The following is a 20,604-nucleotide window of genomic DNA, read 5'->3' on the forward strand; positions in this document are numbered from 1 at the left end:
ACAGCTGTGGAAACAAATAGCAGACCAAAATGGATCATTAAACAAGCTCAGGGACTGATTGGAAGTTTACAAGTGGATAAGGAACTGTAGTTGCTCAATACAATTGAAGTTAAAATGTTGAACAGTTAAAAGTTCGGAAAAGAAGAAGAGACCAACTACTAAATGTAGATATCTTTGTTGGTAAGAATTATTGCTCCTTGCAGGTTTATGAGAACATAGTACTGTATTTGTGTTTCTTTCAAGGGGAAGATGTGTTATTATGTATGTATAACATAGAACTTCAGTTTGCAGTGGGCATTTTGAGGGGTTCACCTGGGGCTAGAAGCTACAATGGTGATCGGGTTATGCATGCACAGGGTTGAGGAGAAGCTCAACAATAAAATGTTCTAACATAAACTGTTATGCCGTTGGCCCCCTCCTTTGTGAAAATCGCAAGAACTCTAGTTAAGGGGGAGTCAGCTGACCCAAAAGAGGGACGTGCGAAAGACCACGTTCTCTCAAGAAGCAGACTAACGGTGACTTCGATTATCGTCTCATGGAAACCACGTGAAAAGCCCTCGGGCAAATTGGGCTGGTTAAGAGAAAGATCGCATTACCTGCAACTTGATTGATACCTGCGATCCCGTGAAGAAGTATAAAGGCGGGTCTGAGGGGAGGACCCTCAGATGCCCCAGCAGACACGAGATCGATTCCCGTGGGAGCGGGACGCCATTTTGAAGGAAGCTACGTGCGCTAGATTCCGACTTTGAATCTGTGGCTAAAACCAACGAAAGACTGCTTTTAAAATAACAACAGGGAAGTCTGTTCCCCTGATTCCAAGGATTTACTCTGCCAAGACGACGGGCAAGTGTGCATCTTTTCTAAATTGTAAAGGAAAAAGCCTGCAAACTTCTGAGTGACTCTTAAGACTTCCGTTGGACTCAGTATTACCCCCCTAGACAACTGTAGAGCTTATTTCTGATTGATTATGGTTACACCGGTGTTTTAGATTGAGTTTTGACGATTTGAATGTTTTGTATTAACCATACATTTGTGCCCTTATTGAATAAAACGTTTGAAAATAGTAGCATCCGACTCAGCTGATCCATCTATCTTTGCTGGTAAGTTACCTGGTTACGGGGTTTACGTAACAAGTGGGGTGCTCGTCCCGGATTTGAAACCAAACGGGAGGGTCAGTGAATCGGGCTGTAAGTCCAAACTTAAATCTGGTTACGCAGGTAGTCAGACGAGAAACCAGCAAAGATGGATGTGCAGGAATTTATGGGAAACCCGACGGTAGGGGCGCTAGGGAAAGCTACAAAATCAGACTTAGTAAGTTTGGCGCAGGCCTTAGACCTCACAGCGGTGAAGCCAGCAATGAAAAAGCAGGAAGTGCTAAGGGTCATACAACAGCATTACGTTGGGAAGAAGGTGTTTACAGCTGAGGATTTGGAAAATATTCCCGAAAGGAGCTTAGTGAGTGGGACAAATCAGGCAGAGTTGGAGAAAACAAGGCTGGAATATGAGTTTAAAATAAAGCAGCTAGAAATAGAAGCGGCTCAGAAGGCTGCAGAGAGAGAAGCCGAGAGAGCCGAGAGGGCAAGAGAAGCCGAAAGAGAAGCCGAGAGGGCAAGAGAAGCCGAGAGGGCAAGAGAAGCCGAGAGGGAAAGAGAGCAGGTGTTCAAACTAAAGCAGCTAGAAGCAGAAGAGAGAGAGAAACAGAGGAACTATGAATTGGAGCTGGACAGGCGAAAACAAGAGCGAAGAACTCAAGGGGGAGAGAAAGAGGGGTTTGATATTAGTCGGGCGTTGAGGTTGGTCCCCCCGTTCGAGGAGACGGATGTTGATAGTTATTTCTTGCTCTTTGAAAAGGTGGCAGAGAATCAGAAGTGGCCCAGAGAGCAGTGGGTGGCGTTGTTACAAAGTGTGTTACGAGGGAAAGCACAGCGGGTATATGCCGCGCTGCCCACAGAAAGGGACGGGAATTATGATCAAGTAAAGGAGGACATTCTCCGAGGTTACGAGTTAGTACCTGAGGCGTATAGATAAAGGTTCCGAAATTTAAAAAGAGGGTGGAATCAAACGTATACAGAGCTAGCCCATGAGAAGGGTGTGCTCTTGGACCGTTGGTGCACAGCTGAAAAGGTGGCCGAGAACTATGGGCGTCTCAGGGAGCTAGTTTTGATTGAGGAATTTAAAAGTTGCGTTCCGGAAGAGATCCGAATGTATTTAAATGAGAGGACGAATCAGTCCATCTCAGAGATGGCTAGGCTCGCAGATGAATATGCCCTAACCCACAAGACAAAGTTTTCCTCGCCAAAAAGTTACCCGAGAGACCGTCGGAACGGTAGGGACAGTCCGCCGGCTAAGGGAGAAACTCCACCGGGAGCTAGCACAAAAAGTGAGGATAACAGACAAGAAACCTGGAGATCTCCTGGTTTCAACTGTTTTAATTGTGGAAAGGTGGGACATATTGCATCAAAATGCACTGCTCCGAGGAAGGAGTCGGAACGAGGGAAAGCAGCTATTTCCATAGGCTGTGTTGCGTCGATCCGAAAATCGACAAGCAGGCCCCAGACAGATGGAATACAGGAGGGGCGGGAGACATTTAGGTCCGAAGGAACCGTGGCTTTGAAGGAAGGGGACCCCCCAATTCCCGTACGAATTTGGAGAGACACGGGGGCGGAACTATCGTTAATTAGCCGTAATGTGTTAAAATTCGGCCCTCGCACGGGGGAGGTAGCCCTTAGAGGTATCGGGAACCGAACCGAGGTCGTGCCTTTGCATAGGGTCTTTCTAGATTGTGAGTTGGTGTCGGGACCAGTAGATCTGGGGGTCCTGCCGGAATTGCCAGGAGAAGGAGTGGACGTCCTTCTGGGTAACGACCTAGCGGGTGGGAAGATGGGTGCCGCCGTGAAGCTGACCACCCAGCCCGTGAGAGTTGAAGACCCTCCCTCAGAAAAAAAAATTCTATCCCGCATGTGCGGTCACTCGCAGCATGTCGAAAAGGGCCGCTGAGACCGAGAGCGGGTGGAATCTGGCCAGTTTTGATTTGGCCGAAACCTTTTTACCGACTCTGTACCAACGAGAGTCCGAGGAAGGGAAAACGGAGAGTAGGGAGGAACGAGTGGGAAATAGAGAGGAGGTAGACCGGTCCTTAGCCAGAAGAGAGTTTGTACGGGAACAGAATGGTGACGAGGAGCTGGTATCCTTGAGAGAGTCGGTTCTCTCCGAGACTGAACTGGAGGCAGAGCCAGAGGGTTATTATCTCCAGGAGGGGGTGTTGATGAGGAAGTGGAGACCCCCTGCGGTGCAGGCCGATGAGGACTGGGCGGTGCTACATCAGATAGTAGTCCCGAAAGTATATCGGAACGACATTCTTGACTTAGCCCATAAGGGACCTTTAGGCGGGCATTTGGGAATAAAGAAGACCGTGGAGCGGGTTCAGAGGGAATTCTATTGGCCCAATCTGAGGAAAGATGTTACTGAGTATTGTAAACGATGTCATACCTGCCAGGTGGTGGGTAAGCCGAATCAAGTTATCCCTAAGGCCCCCCTCCGACCTATTCCCGCATGTGAGGAGCCTTTCTCCCGAGTCATTGTGGATTTTGTGGGACCCTTACCTAAAACTGCGAGTGGGCGGCAGTATATCATGACCCTGATGTGTGCCGCTACACGATTTCCCGAGGCCGTGCCTCTGGGTAGTATTAGGACCTCTGCGGTGGTGAAGGCCCTTATCAAATTCTTTACCACCGTGGGGCTACCCAAGGAGATACAATCAGACCAGGGAAGTACATTCACGTCGAACGCATTTCGGCAGATGATGACCCAGCTCGGGGTGAGGCAGATTATGGCCTCTGCGTACCACCCGGAGTCACAGGGAGCGTTGGAAAGGTTCCACGCTACCCTAAAGACCATGCTTAAAGCTTATTGCCAGGAGAACGTTCGAGACTGGGATGAGGCTTTACCCCTTTTGTTATTTGCCGTAAGGGATACAGTCCAGTGCTCCCTGGGGTTCAGTCCGTTCGAGCTGGTTTTCGGTCACAGGCCCAGGGGACCCCTAACCCTACTGAAAGAAAAATGGTCTAACCCGACCGCCCAAGTCAGTGTGGTCGACTATGTGCTGAAATTCCGGGAAAGACTGCGTCAAGTATGCGCCTTGGCAAACGAAAACCTTAAAGCCTCTCAGGAAAAAATGGGTCAGTGGTATAACCAGAGAGCGAGAGAACGAGAGTTTCACGTGGGCGACCGGGTCCTGGTCCTATTCCCGGTAGCTACTCACCCCCTGGGGGCGAGGTTTCAAGGACCATATACAGTGCGTAAGAAAATAGACTCGCTGAATTACGTGATCGAAACCCCCAACCGACGAAAGCCGACCCAGTTAGTTCACGTGAACATGATAAAAGGGTATCACGAACCCACCCCCCCGGTTGTTGGCGCGGCTATGAAAGCCGATGAAGTTGGGGGGGACGGTAAGGAGGAACCAGAACGGTTCGACAAGATAGGTATAGTCCTTACCAGATTAGAGAACTCTGTCGTATTGGCGAATCTTGCGGGTAAAGTTGGCCACTTAAAGCCTGAACAGCGGGAGCAGGTAATACAGCTCGTTAACCGGCATGCAGACTTATGCCCAGATGTTCCCCGAAGGTGTAATGGGACACAACATGATGTGATAGCTACCTCAACCCAACCTATTAAACAAGCCCCTTATCGGATGAATCCTGAGAAAAGCCAGCTGGTAGAGAAGGAGATTGAACATATGCTAGCTGCTGGGATAATCCGCGAATCCTCATCCGCGTGGGCTTCTCCTTGCGTGGTTGTCCCAAAGCCGGACGGGACCATACGATTCTGTACCGATTATCGGAAGGTCAACGCGGTTACCCAGACCGATGCTTACCCTCTTCCCCGGGTGGATGATTGCATTGATCAACTGGGGAAGGCAAGGTACATCACAAAAATTGACTTGCTAAAGGGGTACTGGTGCGTTCCTTTAACGGACCGGGCTCGAGAGATTTCAGCCTTTGTCACCCCGTCTGGGTTGTACGAGTACAACGTTATGCCGTTTGGGATGAAAAATGCCCCAGGGACATTTCAGCGGATGATAGACGCTGTGATAAAGGGGTTAACCCACACCAAGGCTTATCTTGACGATGTGGTAGTTTGGAATGACACCTGGGAGGAGCATCTGGGGGCTGTAGAAAGTTTGTTTACCCAAATGTCGGCAGCCCACCTTACTGTAAACCTCGCCAAGAGTGAGTTTGGTCATGCCACGATCACCTATCTGGGGTATGTGGTGGGAGACGGGCAGTTGGCCCCTGTGCAGGCGAAGGTCCGGGCTATTTCCGAGGTCCCGGTACCCTCCAATAAAAGGGCCCTGAGGAGGTTTCTGGGCATGGTGGGATACTATAGGAAATTCTGTAAAAATTTTGCGGACATTGCGCTCCCCCTTACAAAATTGCTGCAGAAGGAGGAAAAATTTGAGTGGGGTCATTCTTGTCAGAATGCCTTTGAAAAGTTAAAAGCCGTACTGTGCCATGACCCGGTGTTAAAAGCGCCCGATCTGTTAACCCCCTTCTCCTTGGCCACGGACGCCAGCGATGAGGCGGCAGGAGCAGTCCTATTGCAGCAAGCGGGGGATGGAGTGGAGCACCCGGTAGCATATTTCTCTCGGAAGTTCAATAGACACCAGAGGAATTACTCTACCGTGGAAAAGGAATTGTTAGCGCTTGTGTTAGCGATACAACATTTCGAAGTGTACATTTGTCCGGCGCAAAGACCCCTAGTGGTCTATACCGATCACAACCCGCTGGTATTCTTGAACAATATGAAAAACAAAAACAGAAGGTTATTAAGCTGGAGTCTGATGCTACAAGAATTTGATATTAAGATCCAGCACATAAAGGGGAGTGATAATGTGCTAGCGGATTGTTTATCCAGGTGTTGAATTAAGTATGCGATGTATGGCACGGTAGGGTAAGGTATTAAAGAAAAGGGGCACTGTACTTGTTACCTGTGTAGATACTGACTTGAATGTATAACAGTAGTACTCTGTGAAGAGAAAAGCTTGTGTAGTATGTAGATTCAAAAAGAAAGAGAAAAAAAATCCGGTGTCAACCTGTTTTTAACCGCTGGTTAAAACCCATTATGGGGGGAGGTGTTATGCCGTTGGCCCCCTCCTTTGTGAAAATCGCAAGAACTCTAGTTAAGGGGGGTCAGCTGACCCAAAAGAGGGACGTGCGAAAGACCACGTTCTCTCAAGAAGCAGACTAACGGTGACTTCGATTATCGTCTCATGGAAACCACGTGAAAAGCCCTCGGGCAAAGTGGGCTGGTTAAGAGAAAGATCGCATTACCTGCAACTTGATTGATACCTGCGATCCCGTGAAGAAGTATAAAGGCGGGTCTGAGGGGAGGACCCTCAGATGCCCCAGCAGACACGAGATCGATTCCCGTGGGAGCGGGACGCCATTTTGAAGGAAGCTACGTGCGCTAGATTCCGACTTTGAATCTGTGGCTAAAACCAACGAAAGACTGCTTTTAAAATAACAACGGGGAAGTCTGTTCCCCTGATTCCAAGGATTTACTCTGCCAAGACGACGGGCAAGTGTGCATCTTTTCTAAATTGTAAAGGAAAAAGCCTGCAAACTTCTGAGTGACTCTTAAGACTTCCGTTGGACTCAGTATTACCCCCCTAGACAACTGTAGAGCTTATTTCTGATTGATTATGGTTACACCGGTGTTTTAGATTGAGTTTTGACGATTTGAATGTTTTGTATTAACCATACGTTTGTGCCCTTATTGAATAAAACGTTTGAAAATAGTAGCATCCGACTCAGCTGATCCATCTATCTTTGCTGGTAAGTTACCTGGTTACGGGGTTTACGTAACAAAACCCACACCAAGTTTGAAAGAACAAACACAACCGGGGTAAGTGAAGTTGAGTGAAATTATCCCTTTGATTCAAGAGACTGATGGTTGAGGGGTATAACTGTTCCTGAATTTGAATGAAGACATTGGTGAGACAATGAACTTTCATAAGATGATTTCTCATTCTCCTAGTGTTCTCACCCCAGCAATCAGTGAAGTGAAGCTTCTCTGTGCTGATCAGTCAAAAGCAAGACTGAGCACTTGTTCCTTTATTTCATAACTTTGCTGTGGAATGTTTTTTTTCAGTAGCTTCGACTGTGAAAGCAAACCCTTTTCTTAACTCACGTTATTTTTTTATTCCCTTCTATTCATTCACATGCTTCAACTTTTACTTTTCTATTTTGTTTCTTCTATTTCATTCTCAATGAAATATTTCCAATTTATCTTTTTACTCCATTCTTGTTTTGTTTTTCTTAATCAAATTGTAGTTATATTTTTCTTGTTTCTAGACCTTTTTCCTGAAGTATACATTATTTTTTACACAATTGTCAGCATTTTCCTTTTATTGACTACTACCATTTATTTCTTTAGCTAGCCATCAATAGAACCCCATTCCTTTATTGATTGATTAATGTTACACGTAGTAATTAAAAATAATGTATTTTTTTATGATTACCTGTTTTCCTTCAATTATATGCCACTAATGATCTTTTATTACATCTTTTAATCTAATCGAATACACCTTAGTCAGATTTCCCACCACATGCATGTAGTTTCCTTCACTTAATTTTACAACTTAAGTTCTAAACTTCAGTTTGTCATCATCAAACCGAATACAAAATTCTAAGTTATGAAGTCTTTACTGTGCATTACTAAATATTTCTTTCTCATTACATGTGATCAGAGGAAGATTAGCCACAATTTAATTTGTTGATGGAAGAGGTTCAAGTGTTTGGTTGATTGAATCATTTCCTTTTATGGTTGTGTCATGTGTCATTGTGGCTTGAAATGCCCTTTTGCATTCAAAAATACAATACTGTTTTTCTTCATTGAAAACTGAGCCTTTATATTTGAACAACTTAAATTATCTGATTTTCCATTCAGAGAAATAATTCTGCTTCAGTTGGTTGCTAACTCATAGGTTTTTTTCCACAGATGGAAATTGAAAGAGAAACTATCCAAATTGTAACATTTTCCTTTCCTCCTAATGGAACAAATGACTTTCACAGAACTCATATAAACAAACTGATATTTTCCACATGAGTCTATTTAAAAGAATTACACTGAACATCTCTGCTGTACATCCTCATCTGAACAGTGAATTAAGGAACAGCAAGAGCTTATCAAGAATCAAGTTTGAAGAATCCAAGATGTTGGATGAAGAATGTTTCTATGCTTTGACAAATCCAAATTCTTGATTTAGAAATGCTAGCGATATGGAAATTGACCTGGTATACAGTGGTAGCAATGAAGAAGAAGAAGAAGAAGAAGAAGAAAGCTCTTAACTCCGAGTGGAGTCATTGGGACACCATCATGACAGTGTTTTTTTTTTAATAGGCTTTCTTATTTTTATGAGGCCGAGTTGCTAGCTCAATGCTCAACCCAGCACGGATGGAAAGCATGCAAGGGAGCCGGCTGGATTTGAACTCAGGAGCCTTCGTTCAGAAGTCTGGCGCTGATGCCACTACGCCACCAGCCATCTGTGGTACAGTGAATATTGCAAAATAAGGTACCAGAATATTCCCTCTTTGTTGAGTTAACATGATCTGCTTGACAATTGCTATTGGCTTGAAAATATTATTTGCATCTCTGTTTTACCATCACTGCATGCTGTCACTGATTTACAAATGAATGACTTATGGACATCTCTACAAACTAATAAATATGATTAAATTCAAAATTCTGACATACATGCATACAGGGTATGCTTGTTCTTATGAAAACCAGAACATCAGAATTAGCATCCTATTTCTCTCCACTTTAAGTGCTTCAATTATTCTTTTTTATATATCTTATATGCTTTTGATGCCTTTCATTGTAACACTGTGGAGGCATGGTTATAATACTTCAAACATTTTTGCTTTCCAACGCAGACAAAATCAATACAGATGTCTGTAAAAACCAAGCACACAGACTGAATGAAATTTAATTTGTGGTGCATTGTAGCACTGCTGGTGGAGCCATTGCCTTATGGATCTAGTGAGCTGCGTTCTATCCGGACGTCCATTGCAGTCTATGTAGAAATTGCATCTTCTTTTGGCAATTGCTTGCACTTCCTTCTAATGCTCTATTTTCCTCCTACTTCCCAAGATGTGTGGATTGGGAGATTAATTGGCTACTGGAAGTTGCCCACCATGTGTAGGTAGAATTGAGTTGGTCAAGCATTATCTGTGGAGGACAGAAACTATAAGGATTTTAGGTTGAAACCGTGCAATAAGTCAAATTGTATGTCAATCTAGATTCCAACATCTGCAAGCTCTTTAGCCTCCATACCCTTCCACATATGTAGCTACTGGAGTTGGATTATAAATCTTTTTCCCAGATAAAGACACTTTTCTAGGAATTTTAATGAGGTGCAAATTTTTGTTAACAAATTGATTTCAGTTGGCCAATTGCATCTTTGCTCATATTTGGTAGTTAATTAGTATTTCTTTCAAGCAACTGTTGAATCTATCTTGACTTTGGTGGCTTTGGAGTGAATTTAAATTTGTGAATTCAGTAAATCGGTGGGAAGGCACTTGAGAATTGAGAAATAACAGAAAACATTACCATTGACTTAGATTCAGTGGGAATAGATAAGAGAGCAATTTTAGACCATAAGACAGAATTAGGCCATTGGGTGTGCTCTGCCATTCCATCATGGTTGATCCATTTGCCTCTCAACTCCACTTTCTTGTCTTCTCCCTGTAACCTTTCATACCCTGACTTATCACAAATCCAACAACCTCCAACTTAAATACACCCAATGACCTGTCCTCCATAGTCACCTGTGAGAATGCATTCCACAGATTGACTGCCTCCAGTGGAAGAAATTCCTACTCACCTCTATTCTTAATGGACATTCCCCTATTCTGAGTTTTGCTATTTGGTCCTAGACTCTCCCATGATAAGACACATCCTCTCCACATCCACTCTATCTAGGCCTTTCAACATTCGATAGCATTCAATGAGATTCCACAACACCCACACCCCCCACCGCCCAACCTTGTTCTTCTAAGTTCCAGTGAGTTCAGGTCCAGAGCCATTAAACACTCCTCATATGATAAGCCTTTCACTCTCAGAATCATTTTTATGAAACTTCTTTGAACCCTATCAAGTGTCAGCACATCCTTTCTTAGATAATGGGTCAAAACTTCTCACAATACTCCAAGTGAGGCTTCACCAGTGCCTTATAAAGCTTAAGCATTACAGCTTTGTTTTTTTTTTCATTCTCATCCTTTCAAAATGAATGCTAACATTGTATTTGCCTTCTTCAGCACCAACTCAATCTGCAAGTTAATCTTTAGAGGATGCATGAGGACTCCCAAATCCCTTTGCACCATCTGATTTTTGAATTTTCTCCCCATTTGTTAAAGTGCATCGCCAAACACTTCCTGACATTGTGGATTCCATCTGCCCTTTCATCAGTCTTCATAACATTCACAAATTTGGCCACAAAGCCACCAATTCCATTATTCTAATCATTGCTGTATGACTTAAAAGATGCAATTCCAACACTGACCTCTGCAAAACACCAGTAGTCACTGGCAGCCAATTTTTTAAATCCTTTTTTTAATCCAGCTTGTTATTTATTCAAGGAATTCCAACAGATTTGTCAGGCAGGATTTTCCCTTGAGGAAAACATGCTGACTTTGGCGTATTTTACTATGAGACTCCAAGCACCCCAAAACCTCATTCTAACAACCAACTCCAATATCCTCCCAGCCATTGAGGTCCAGCTAACTGGCCGGTAATTTCCTTTCTTCTGCCTCTCTCGCTTCCTAAAGAGTGGAGTGACATTTTCAATTTTGCAGTCCTCCTGAACCATTCCGGAATCTAGCGATTCTTGAAAGATCATTGGTAATGGCTCCACAATCTGTTCAGCTGCCTCTTTATGGTAGCTGGGGTGTAGTTCATCTGGTACTTCCAGAGACCCTGATACAACAGTGTCATTGAAACTGTTTTCCCTTTGCTGTGTTTCATTTGGGCATTCTTGTCCTTGAGTGCTCTAGGGAAGTGAAATGGAAAGCTAAGGAGACTTAATACCCTTCAGACACAATTTCCTATGTTTTCAATAAACAAGCAATTTCTCAAGCCCAGTCACTTCAAGTTCTGGGGCAATGGAAAAGTAGAATCAAATTGGTGAAATGGGTTTCTGTTCCTTTTGCTTGACCTTTGATCTGACAAAATTGGAAATTCTGAAGGTCCAGCAATCAAGTTCCATCAATGTGTACTTGACAATATCACCTGCTACACAGAACACATAAAATTTTATTTTATGAAAAAGGATTAAGTAAATGAAAAGCTTATGAATTTTTGCAGTCTTCCACCAATGTTTCCACATAGATACTTGTTAATAAATTTTCGGTGTACAAGATACACATGAATATGTTGAATATTATCTGACACAGGACAGAAAGAACAAGAAGAAGTGGAGATAACTGCTTAGAGAAAATTCAGAAATAGAACATCAGGAATTAGTTTAAGTTCACCTTTGTATTTTGAATGTGTGCAGATGAATAGGATTAAGTATAGAAAACGTTGATTAATAATTAGCTCATGACAGAAAGATTTGATAGATAGCAGGAAAGAATCATTAACAAGATCAGAAAAGTGTGAAAATGTTATCTAAATGAGCCTGTGGCCACAGCTACTTTCTGTTGATTTATGAGGCTGTACAATCTGGCGAATAAAAAGGACAAGCTAAGAGCACCCACTGAAACTATATCAAAGGTACAAAAGAAGAAAAGCACTTTAAGGATCACAGATGACTGGGTAACTTCCTCAGTTTTCACTTCCCTCACACTGAATAGCGATGAACCTAAATGCAAAGAAAAGTCACACAAAATTAGAAGAAAATATCCAACAAGGCTTTACTAGATTCCTTAGTAGACAATATACAGACAGGGAGCCCAAAAACCTCACAGGCAAAGTCAAAATCCAAAAGAACTTTAACGAGTGATTCCTATAAACAAAGGCGAGGCTTCACTTACAAAATATGACTACAGGACTGAGCAAAGAAACAGGGGGCAAGGAACAAGGAAACAAGGACAACAAACAAGGCACAGATGGTAACAATAGACTAATAATTAGCCTAACAGGCTGGTGAGCGGAAAGGGTTGGCTGTGCCATTTCTGCCTCCCTCTGGTGTGATATTAAGTTGAAATGCATAAATTGTAGAAGTATTGTACAGGCAGAATGTTATGAGAAGGCCAAATTTATTTTCATGAGAATCTATAAGTAAATTCATAGGTTGTAGTCTTTTGTACAAAACAGTGGTTTGATGGTATTTGGCACTTTATTTTTTGGTAATCCAATTACAGAAAAGCTATTAGAGAAAACATACGATGTCAATTCCAGGTTAAGTGTAACTGTAATTAAAAAAGAGTGACTTGAAGTATTAGGATTGTTTCCATTGAAGCAAAGGCAGTCAGGGGAAAATATAAAGTTCATTCTCTAAATTAGCAAGGACTTAATATAACAAATAGAATAAATCTATGATGTACAAACAAGCTGGATGAACTCAGAAGGTCAGGCAGCATCCATTGAAATGAGCAGTCAACATTTCAGCCCAAGACCCTTCGTCAGGACTGAAGAAGGAGGGGGGAGGGGCCCTATAAAGAAGGTGGGCAGAGGGTGCAAGGTGCCTGATAAAAAACCAATCAGAGGAAAGATCAAGGGGTGGGGGAGGGGAAGCAGGGAGGGGATAGGCCAGAGAGGTGAAGTAGGAATGAAAAGAGAAAGCACTATGAGTAGTAGAAGAAGGCAGAATCATGAGAGAGGTGATAGGCAGCTAGAAGAGGAGGCAGAGTGAAAGTGGGATGGTGGAAGGGAGAGGGAGGGAATTACCGGAAGTTGGAGAATTCGATGTTCATACCAAGGGGCTAAAGGCTACCCAGACGGTATATGAGGTGTTGCTCCTCCAACCTGAGTTTGGCCTCATCGTGGCAGTAGAGGAGGCCATGTATGGACATATCTGAATGGGAATGTGAAGCATTCTTTTCTAGCTCTTTTAGCTGCCTATCACCTCTCTCATGATTCTGCATTCTTCTACTACCCAAAGTGCTTTCTCTTTTCATTTCTTCTTCACCTCTCTGGCCTATCCCCTCCCTGCTTCCCCTCCCCCACCCCTTGACCTTTCCTCTGATTGGTTTTTCACCTGGCACCTTCCACCCTCCCCCCACCTTCTTTATAGGGCCCCAGCCCCCTCATTCTTCGGTCCTGACGAAGGGTCTCAGCCCGAAACATTGACCGCTCATTTCAACGGATGCTGCCCGACCTGCTGAGTTCATCCAGCTTGTTTGTACGTCTTGATCTGACCACAGTATCTGCAATATCATTTGTGTAGAATAAATCTATAACCCCTAGCTGGTAAGCTACTGATAAGAATTCATTATTTACAAATTGTTTCTCGGAGAAATGAGGAGAAATTATGCCACACAGTGTTGCTGGATCATGAAATGCCTTGCCACAGTGAGTATTGCAGATCATTGTAACCTGAAAGAGAAAAACACTATTTAAAGGAGCAGGGAATAGAGGATTTTAAGAAGTATGTCAGACAAAAGATTTGGTTTTGGGTTGCTCTTGTAGAAAGTAGCTCCAGGCACAATAGGTAGACATTAATCCTTAGTGGTATATGCTAAAGGCAGAATACAGTAAAATAAATAAAAAATGCAGAATGTTGCAAATCCATAAATCATGCTGAATCCGTGGAGAGAAATTCAGACCAATGACCTTCCATCAAATGTTTATGGATTTGGAACATTAACCTTGGTTTCTCTCCTCACAAACACTGCCTGACTTGCTGAGTATTTCCAATTTTTTTTTTGCTTTCACTTCAAGTTCCCAGCATTTGTAATATTTAGCTTTTTTGTTTTTGTTTTATTTCATTTAAAAAGTAGAGAACAAATGGAAAGGTCAATGACCTGTACCATTAACTCTGTTTCTCTCTTCACTGATATTGCTGGAGCTGCTGAGTATCTCCAGCGATTTCTACTTTTATTCCAGAACTCAATTTGTAGTAGAGAAACTCTTACACTAAATGCCCACTTTATTAGGTACACATGTACACCTGCTTGTTAATGCAAATATATAATCAGCCAATCATATGGCAGCAACTTAATGCATAAGAACATGCAGATATGGTCAAGAGGTACAGTTATTCAGACCAAACTTGAGAATGGAGAAGAAATATGATCTAAGTGTCTTTGACCATGGAATGATTGTTGAGGCCAGACAGGCTGGTTTCAGTATCTCAGAAACTGCTGATATTGTGGGATTTTCATGCACAACAATCCTTAGAGTTTAGAGATAATGGTGCAAAAAATTAAAAACATCCAATTCTGTGGGCAAAAACCCTGTTGATAAGAGAGGTCAGAGAAGAACGGCCAGATGGGTTCAAGCTGACAGCAAGGCAGCAGTAACTCAAATAACAATGTATTGCAACAATAATATACAGAACAGCATCTCTGAATGCACAATGCTTTGAACCTTGAAGTGGATGGGCTACAACAGTTGAAGACCATGAACATACTGTACATCAGAGGCATCAAGTTGTAACATTAGTGTTGATCATTATACTGATGATTTCCTGACCTGCTCAAACATAGTAAATGGAAGACATGCGACACACACACAGAAAGCTGCAGGAACTCAGCCGGCCAGTCCTGCCGAAAGGTCTCGGCCTAAAATGTTGACTGTACTCCTTTCCATAAATGCTGCCTGACTTGCTGAGTTCCTCCAGCATTTTGTGTGTGTTGCTTGGATTTCCAGCGTCTGCAGATATTCTCCTGTTTCTTATTGGAATGCATGAAGTCTTTCAGAATCCTGACAAATATCAGAACATGTTCTTATCTTACGTATTTGAATAATGGCATGGTAATCAGGAACCTCCTATGCCTATGTTCTGTTTTGTTCATCATGTCTCATTACAAGGTAGATAATTATTTATTCACTGTTGTGTGCTGTCAATCAGACTGCAAAGGAATAGAGTCCAAGAACTCAGTTGTACAACAATATGTATTTCAGTGCTATGCTATCAAAAATTAATTTGTTTTCCTCAAGTAAAGCACTAATACAATTATTTGCATGCCTTTTTGTATCTTTTGGAAAATTTGGCTAAGTATATTTTGCAATAAAATATACATGTGCAATCAACATATTACCATATCTGGTATGTATCGAGTTATGCAGATCCCCATGCATTGTTTCAAGGAAGGTTAGGCCACATGGAGATCCTCAATGGTCACTCTCAGAACAAGTAAGTTCTAATTCCAGACTTGGACATCCCACTACTTTGTACCCCTCCTGTCCGATGATATTTGACTTGATGTCCTACCATGATGTCCTAAACTCAAATGAAGACCTTACTCCCCCTATCTGATTTAGATAACTAAAGGGATGTTATACTGTAGCTGCCTACATTTCAAAGGGTAGATTGTTTCCCTGTGTATCCTCCATGGTGAGCTTAGTTGCCAATACTCACTATACTCACCTGCCCCTACACCTCCTCCCTCACTACCATTCAGGGCCCCAAACAGTCCTTCCAGGCGAGGCGACACTTCACCTGTGAGTCTGTTGGGGTTATTTACTGTGTCCAGTGTTCCTGGTGTGACCTCCTGTATATTGGTGAGATCCAACGCAGATTTGGAAACCACTTCTCTCAGCACCTATGCTCTGTCAGAAAGAGTGGGATCTTCCAGTAGCCACTCATTTTAATTCTACTTCCCATTCCCATTGTAACATCTCAGTCCATGGCCTCCTCTACTGCCACGATGAGGTCACACTCAGGTCTGGGTAGCCTCCAACTTGATTGCATAAATATCGATTTCTCAAACTTCCAGTAAGTCTCCCTCTCACCTCCTCACCATTCTCCATTCCCATTTCCCTCTCTCACCTATCTCCTTAGCTGCCATCACCTTCCTCTGGTGCTCCTTCCTTTCCCTTTCTTCTGTGGCCTTCTTTCTTCTGCAATCCGATTCACCCTCTCCAGCCCTTTATCTCTTTCATCAATTGACTTCTTAACTCTTGACTTCATCCCTCCCCCTCTCCTGGTTTCACGTATCTCCTAATACCTTGTACTTCTTCCTCCCCTTCCCCCATGTTCTTTCTCTGACTTCTCATCATTTTTCTCTAGTCCTGATGAAGGGTCTCGACCCAAAACATAGACTGCTTACTCTTTTCCATAGATGCTCAGTTCTTACAGCATTTTGTATGTGTTCATCATCTGCAGATTTTCTCTTGCCATTGAATTTCAGACTGATTATTGCTTGCAATTTATTTTAGGAGCTGAAAACTGGCTCCCAGTTATAACAGGAAGCAGAACAAAGAATATTGGTTGGAAGTTTAACTTACTCAAAAACAACTCTTTGATCTCCAGAAGTATTAGCTGTAGTATAGCTGTAGCAGGGTGTAGTCCACCATCCTGGACAATGAATATCCATCACATTTCACATCCCACCTCCCACCCACTTTCACACAACCAAAGTCTGTCCTCCTACCTTGTTGTCACTTATCTAGTCTTCTCTATGACTGCCTGATAATGTTGCTCTATGTTACCCTATCACATTCTTTCTACACCTTGATGCAGCATTCCATTTATAGCATTCCAACCAAAATTTCTCTTGCATTTTGTGTGTGTTAAAACAAGGCTGTAAATGGCCATAAGTTTGACTTCAATGACACAAAGGTACTATGCACTCCATTACTTTTGGGGCCGCCTGGTAAAGGAAACCATTGAAATAAAACTAGAGAAAAAGAATTTTAAACAAGACAAAGGTCTTGCTCTAAGTAAGAACTAGAATTAAAATGTAAACAAGGTGGGATAGTGGAAACCTGATTGGATAAGGACAAACCAATCACGAGGGATGGAGTACGAGGTATAAATACTACCAGACTATTTATGCCCAGGCGTCATCCCTGATGAAGATAGTGGAGTTTGTCATCAAAATATTAGTAATAATTGATACCTGTACCTGGTTGGAAGCCTAGAAGAGTTTATCCATTATCCATAGGGCACTAAACTTTGACCAGCTATATGACCTCCTCCCTTCCCAACCTTGGGATCCCAATCAGGTCCCTGCCCATCTATTGTACCAAACTTCAGTCCCAGATACTATATTTTCTTTCACAATTAGTATAGCACATAGTGAAAAATGAACTGGTGATTCAATAGCAGTCAATGACCTGATCATCTGTAAGAACATATTCTCAAGTCATTTAACAATAGCTATTAGATTCAAGGATTTGAAAAATTATGTTAATTTGTGAAAAGTCAATTATGTTGATCAATTTGCAGAGTTTTCATTAAAGAACACATGATATCCAGCGAGACCAAACCGGCAGAAACTGAAGATCAGCCAGCTGAGACAAGAACTCAAATCTCTGAAGCGACAATTAAAGTTGGCCAAACAAGAGGAGAAAACTGCCCTGTCAGACCTCACAGATATCATAAGGAGGAGGCTCATCACACTCAGGCGGGCTGAGTGGCACCGAAGGAAGGGCAAGGAGAGGGCCCGAAAGCACAGTGCTTCCATTACCAGTCCCTTCGGCTTCACCAAGAGGATACTGGAATGGAAGGGAAGCATTCATCTCACTTGTTCTGTAGAGGAGATAAACCACCTTCTCAGTATCATTTTCAGTGACACCTCGAGAGAGAGAGCAGGACCTCGGCCAGTGTGAGGCACTGGTGATACCTACAGAAACAGTGACCCAATTCAACATCTCTGAACCCACCCTGAAGGAGGTCAAAGCAGCAAGTGCAAGTTCCACCGCTGGCCCCAGCGGAGTGCCTTACAAAGTCTACAATCAGTGCCCAAGGCTCCTTGTGCGACTCTGGAAGATCTTAAAGGTGATCTGGTCGCCGCTCAGTGGAGGCAAGCGGAGGGTGTCTGGATACCAAAAGAAGAGGATTCAAGCAGAATCGAGCAGTTTCGTATCATCTCGCTGCTCAGTGTTGAAGGGAAGATCTTCTTCAAGATTGTGGCCCAACGCTTAACTGAGTTCCTCTTGAAGAATGGATACATAGACACCTCAGTACAGAAGGGGGGAGTCCCAGGAGTACCCGGATGCCTAGAGCACACATGAGTGGTGACCCAGCTCATCCGGGAGGCAAGGGAAAGCAGAGGAGACCTTGCAGCACTCTGGCTAGACCTAACCAACATCTATGGATCCATCCCACACAAGCTCGTTGAAACAGTATTGACAAGACACCATGTTCCAGAGATGATCCGAAACCTCATTCTGGACTACTTCAGCAACTTCAGATTGAGAGTTTCCTCAGAGTCATTAACAACTGCCTGGCATCGGCTGGAGAACGGCCTAATCACTGGCTGCACAAGCTCAGTGTCACTCTTCTCACTGGCCATGAGCATGATTGTCAAGTCAACGGAGGTGGAATGTTGAGGCCCCAAGTCGAGATCTGGCACTCGGCAGCCTCCCATAAGAGTATTCATGGACGATCTGACGGTGATGGCAACATTCATCCCTGGGTGCAGATGGCTCCTTCAAGGGCTGGAACGGCTCATCTCATGGGCAAGTATGAACTTTAAACCAGCCAAGTCCAGGTCTCTGGTACTGAAGAAGGGAAGAGTGGCCAACCGGTTTCACTTTACCCTGGGAGGGATCCAGATTCCAATGGTGACAGAAAAACCAGTCAAGAGCCTTGGCAAGGTCTTCGACAGTTCCCTGAAGGACACAGCCGCACTTCAACAAACCAGGAGCAACTTGATAACCTGGCTCACCGTGACTGACAAGTCGGGGCTTCCAGGAAAATTCAAAGCTTGGATGTACCAAAACGGAGTCTTGCCAAGGCTAAGCCATCTCCTTCTAGTCTACGAGTTGCCAATGTCAACAGTGGAGGCTCTAGAGGAGACCATCAGTCAGTTTCTGCGGAGGTAGTTGGGGCTCCCCCGGACCTTAAGCAGCATTGCCCTGTATGGGCATTCCACCAAACTGCAGCTCCCCATCAGCGGCCTATCAGAGGAATTCAAAGTCAGTGATTCAAGACAGCAAAAATCAGCATGCTCCCAAACAGTCCATCACCTGTATTAGAGAGGGGGGAGAAGGCTCAACATCGGCCGAGCTCCTCGGGAGAGCTTCCTGCCACTGCACGAGACTGGCAGCTCCAAGTCAACCTAGGGAGGCAGCTCAAGTTCCCAGAGAACATCGCAGCCATTCCAGAGCCCAGACATGGTGTTAATATCGGAATCTACAAAGCAAGTGCTCCTTCTGGAACTTACTGTCCCCTGGGAAGACCGGATTGAAACGGCCAACGAGTGCAAGAGGGTTAACTACACAGATCTTGTTGCAGAATGCTGGAGTGATGGCTGGAGAGCTCGCCGTGAGCCAGTCGAAGTTGGGAGCAATGGCTGGAGAGCTCGCCGTGAGCCAGTCAAAGTTGGGAGCAATGGCTGGACAGCTCGCTGTGAGCCAGTCGAAGTTGGGAGCAATGGCTGGAGAGCTCGCCGTGAGCCAGTCAAAGTTGGGAGCAATGGCTGGAGAGCTCGCCGTGAGCCAGTCGAAGTTGGGAGCAATGGCTGGAGAGCTCGCTGTGAGCCAGTCGAAGTTGGGAGCAATGGCTGGAGAGCTCGCCGTGAGTCAGTCAAAGTTGGGAGCAATGGCTGGAGAGCTCGCCGTGAGTCAGTCAAAGTTGGGAGCAATGGCTGGAGAGCTCGCCGTGAGTCAGTCAAAGTTGGGAGCAATGGCTGGAGAGCTCGCTGGGAGCCAGTCGAAGTTGGGAGCAATGGCTGGAGAGCTCGCCGTGAGCCAGTCAAAGTGGGTGCAATGGCTGGAGAGCTCGCCGTGAGCCAGTCGAAGTTGGGAGCAATGGCTGGAGAGCTCGCTGTGAACCAGTCGAAGTTGGGAGCGATGGCTGGAGAGCTCGCTGTGAGCCAGTCGAAGTTGGGAGCAATGGCTGGAGAGCTCGCTGGGAGCCAGTCGAAGTTGGGAGCAATGGCTGGAGAGCTCGCCGTGAGCCAGTCGAAGTTGGGAGCAATGGCTGGAGAGCTCGCCGTGAGCCAGTCGAAGTTGGGAGCAATGGCTGGAGAGCTTGCCGTGAGCCAGTCAAAGTGGGTGCAATGGCTGGAGAGCTCGCCGTGAGCCAGTCAAAGTTGGGAGCAATGGCTGGAGAGCTCGCTGTGAGCCAGTCGAAGTTGGGTGCAATGGCTGGAGAGCTCGCTGTGAGCCAGTCGAAGTTGGGAGCGATGGCTGGAGAGCTCGCTGTGAGCCAGTCGAAGTTGGGAGCAATGGCTGGAGAGCTCGCTGGGAGCCAGTCGAAGTTGGGAGCAATGGCTGGAGAGCTTGCCGTGAGCCAGTCAAAGTGGGTGCAATGGCTGGAGAGCTCGCCGTGAGCCAGTCAAAGTTGGGAGCAATGGCTGGAGAGCTCGCCGGGAGCCAGTCAAAGTTGGGAGCAATGGCTGGAGAGCTCGCCGTGAGCCAGTCAAAGTTGGGAGCAATGGCTGGAGAGCTCGCCGTGAGCCAGTCAAAGTTGGGAGCAATGGCTGGAGAGCTCGCTGGGAGCCAGTGGAAGTTGGGAGCAATGGCTGGAGAGCTTGCCATGAG

The sequence above is a fragment of the Hemitrygon akajei genome, chromosome 13 (genome assembly GCF_048418815.1).
Source record: "Hemitrygon akajei chromosome 13, sHemAka1.3, whole genome shotgun sequence".
In the NCBI taxonomy this organism is placed as follows: Eukaryota; Metazoa; Chordata; class Chondrichthyes; order Myliobatiformes; family Dasyatidae; genus Hemitrygon; species Hemitrygon akajei.